Source organism: Pongo pygmaeus, chromosome 13 (assembly GCF_028885625.2).
Source record: "Pongo pygmaeus isolate AG05252 chromosome 13, NHGRI_mPonPyg2-v2.0_pri, whole genome shotgun sequence".
Classification (NCBI taxonomy): Eukaryota; Metazoa; Chordata; class Mammalia; order Primates; family Hominidae; genus Pongo; species Pongo pygmaeus.
In genome coordinates, this window is record NC_072386.2 from 43448771 (window position 1) to 43452773 (window position 4003).

The 4003-nt window shown below is 39.6% G+C and overlaps 1 pseudogene; it reads left to right on the forward strand.

Annotated features, from left to right (window-relative positions):
• The first annotated feature begins 988 nt into the window (after positions 1–988).
• On the forward strand, positions 989–2165 carry LOC129044255 (large ribosomal subunit protein uL3-like; annotated as a pseudogene).
• The last annotated feature ends 1838 nt before the right edge of the window (positions 2166–4003 follow it).

Sequence of the window (4003 nt, forward strand, 5' to 3'; positions counted from 1 at the left end):
TCCTGCCTCAGTCTCCCAAAGTGCCGGGAGTACAGACATGAGCCACCGTGCCTGACCTGTTATCAATTTCTTAGTAATAGAACTATGAAAATGATTAGATGTTCCTCTCTTTATTTGGTACCCATCTATAGCTGCTTAGTCCCACCCTCCCATGATTCTTCCTTTCCCTTATTATATAGACTATTAGAAACTATGACCTTTTTGCAATCTTTTTTTTAGAAGCAGATTCACTGCAAATAACTATAATTAAAAACTCAAAATTTTGATTAGGCTTCATGTTTGGTAGGAACTGTTTATTTTTCCTCTCACAATATCTAATAAATATTTATTTTTATCTAATAAAACTCCAAAGATATATTTAGGATAGAGAATGAAATGCTGCTGACCAAATTAGAGTCATTCAGATTATTTAATTCAGGCTAGCTTATTTCAAAGCAGTGGCCATCAGGAGGAAGAGGCTGTAGATAAATATGGAATTACTTAAAAAATAATTGTGTGCCTTATCCTTCCCTTTTTAAATCACAGAAGTAATGAATATTCTTGACAAAGTACAATATATTTTACCAAGAAGTAAAAGGGAAATAAGTTTAATCATCCTAAAGCTACCACCCAGAGAAAATAATTTACTATATAACCTGCCAGAAAATTTGTGCAAGTTTACCTATAAATATATTGAAAAGTGTCCATTTTCTCTGCGTGTGTATTTGTATCCTGAATTTTTCACTCACGTATCAGTAAATAAAAGTCTGCCTCATAATGGTGACATGCTATTCCATTGTGTGAGCGATTACAATTTATATAGTCATACTCCTATTATTGGATGTTACATTGTTTCTAATTTTTCACTGCTTTAAACACACTGTAACAAAAATAATTGAAGCATTTTGTTTTAAATATTTGGTGCTAATTATATAATGCATCTCTGGGAAAGGAGGATCCACTCAAACTATTAAGAACTCTGGCTCTACTGGCGGGATTTGATGACAACATGTCTCACAGGAAGTTCTCTGCTCCCAGACATGGGTCCCTGAGCTTCCTGCCTGGGAGGCACGGCAGCAGGCATCATGGGAAGGTGAAGAGCTTCTCCAAGCATGATCCTTCCCAGTCAGTCCACTTCATGGCATTCCTGGTTTACAAGGCTGGCATGACCTACATTGTGTGGGAAGTCCGTAGGCCAGGATCCAAGGTGAACAAGAGGGAAGTAGAAGCTGGGCCATTGTGAAGATGCCACCCATGGTGGTTGTAGGAATTGTGGGCTATGTGGAAACTCCTTGAGGCCTCCAGACCTTCAAGACCACCTTTGCTGAGCACATCCAGGATTAGTACAAGAGGTGCTTCTATAAGAACTGGCATAAATCTGAGAAGAAGGCCTTTACCAAGTACTGAAAGAAATGGCAGGATGAGGATGGTGAAAAGCAGCTGGAGAAGAACTTCAACAGCATGAAAAAGTACTGCCAAGTCATCATCATTGCTCACACCCAGATGTGCCTGCTTCCTCTATGCCGGAAGGCACCTGATGGAGATGCAGATGAATGGAAGCACTGTGACCTAGAAATGAGAGTAGTCCCAGAAGAGTCTAGAGCAGCAAGTACCTGTGAACCAAGTGTTTGGGCAGTATGCAATGATCAATGTCACTGGGGCGACCAAGGGCAAAGGCTACAAAGTGGTCACCAGTCATTGGCACACCAACAAACTGTCCTTGAAGACCCACTAAGGGCTGCACAAGGTTGCCTGTGATGGGGCATGACATCCTGTCCACGTCTTTTTCTCTGTGGTATGCACTGGGCAGAAAGGCTACTACCACTGCACTGAGATCAGCAAGAATACCTATATGATCATCCAGAGCTACCTTATCAAGGATGGCAAACTGATTAAGAACAATGCATCCACTGATTGTGATCTGTCTGACAAGAGCATCAGTCCTCTGGATGGCTTTGTCTATGGTGAAGTGACCAATGAGTTTGTCATGTCGAAAGGCTGTGTGGTGGGAACCAAGAAGTGAGTGCTCAACCTCTGCAAGTCTTTGCTGGTACAGAGCAGTGGCCTCTGGAGAACACTAACACCACCTCCAAGTTGGCCATGGCGGCTTCTAGACCCTGGAGGAGAAGAAAGCATTCATGGGACCACTCATGAAAGATGGAACAGCAGAGGAAGAAGGAGCTTAATGTCAGGAACAGATGGCGCAGCCAGTGGGGTATCAATAGAAGTTATTTTTCTACTGAAAAACAAAACAAAAACTCTGAATCATAAGGTTGGTTGATGTCATTAATTTTACTTTGTGCTTTATAACTTCCATTTATAAAACAAAACAAAAAACAAATAAAAATACTCCAAAATTATAACAAACCACTCCCTGTATCTAGAACTGCAATATAAGTTTGAAGGTGGGCAAACCTATTCCCCAGCTACTCCCACCCCTAATTCTCCACCCTACATTCTCTTACGCTATCTAGAATCATGTGGCCTTAATTTTTAATCATTTTTTTCTCCTTAAAAACTAAGAGATAAGAAAATTCAAAGCAGAGATTTGATATACAGGTACCTTGTTTTATTGCACTTCACTTTATTATATTTTACAGATACTGCATTTTTTAAAAATTGAAGTTTGTGGCAACCCCGTGTCAAGCAAGTCTACTGTGTACCATTTTGCCAACAGCTTGAGCTCACTTCATGTCTCTGCGTTATATTTGGATAAGCCTTGCAGTATTTCAAATTTATTATTATTATATCTGTTATGGTGATCTCTGATGTTACTATTGTAATTCTTTTGGGGTACCACAAATCACACCTATATAAGATGGTGAGTTTAATTGATAAATATGTCTGTTCTGACTGCTCCACTGACTGGCAGCTCTCCATCTTTCTCCCTCTCCCTGGATTTTCATATTCCCTACAACATAAAATATTGAAATTAGGCCAATTAATAACACAACAATGGCCTCTAAGTGTTAAAGTGAAAGGAAGATTCACATCTCCCTCACTTTAAACCAAAGCTAAAAATGTTTAAGCCTAGTGAGGACAGCATGTTGAAAGCTGAGACAGGCAGAAAGCTAGGGTTTTTGTGCCAAAAAGTTAGCCAAACGGTGAATGCAAAGGAAAAGTTCTTGAAGGAAATTAAAAATGCTACTCTAGTGAACACATGGATGATAAGAAAGAAAAATAGCCTTATTGCTGATATGGGGAGAGTTGTAGTGGCCTGGATAGAAGATCAAACCAGCCACAACATTCCCTTAAACCAAAGCCTAATCCGGAGTAAGGCCCTAACTCTCCTCAATTCTATGAAGGCCAAGAGAGGCAAGGAAGCTGCAGAAGAAAAGTTTTAAGCTAATAGAAATTGGTGCATGAGGTTTAAGGAAAGAAACCATCTCCATAATATGAAAGTACAAAGTGAAACAGCAAGTGTTGATGTAGAAACTGCAGCAAGTTATCTAGAAGATCCAGCTAAGATCACCAATAAAGGTGTCTGCACTAAACAATAGATTTTCAATGTAGATGAAGCAGCCTTCTCTTGGGGGAAGATGCCATCTAAGACTTTCATAACTAGAGAGGAGAAGTCAATGCTTACCTTCAAGGGACAGGCTAACTTTCTTTTTAGGGGCTCAATGCAATTGGTGACATTAAATTGAAGCCACTGCTCATTTACTATTCCAAAAATCATAAGGCCCCTAATTACTATGCTAAATCTACTCTGTCTGTGCTCTATAAGTGGAAGAACAAAGCTTAGATGACAGCGTATCTGTTTACAGCATGGTTTACTGCATAGTTTAAGCCCACTGTTGAGATCTACTGCCTAAAGAAAATATTCCTTTTAAAGTATTACTGCTTATTGACAATGCACCGGGGTCAGCCAAGAACTCTGATAGAGATGTACAAGGAGATTAATGGTTTCACGCCTGCTAACACAACATTCATTCTGCAGCCCATGGATCAAGGAATAATTTCAACTTTCAAGCCTTATAATTTAAGAAATATGATTTTTAAGGCTACAGCTTCCCTCGATAGT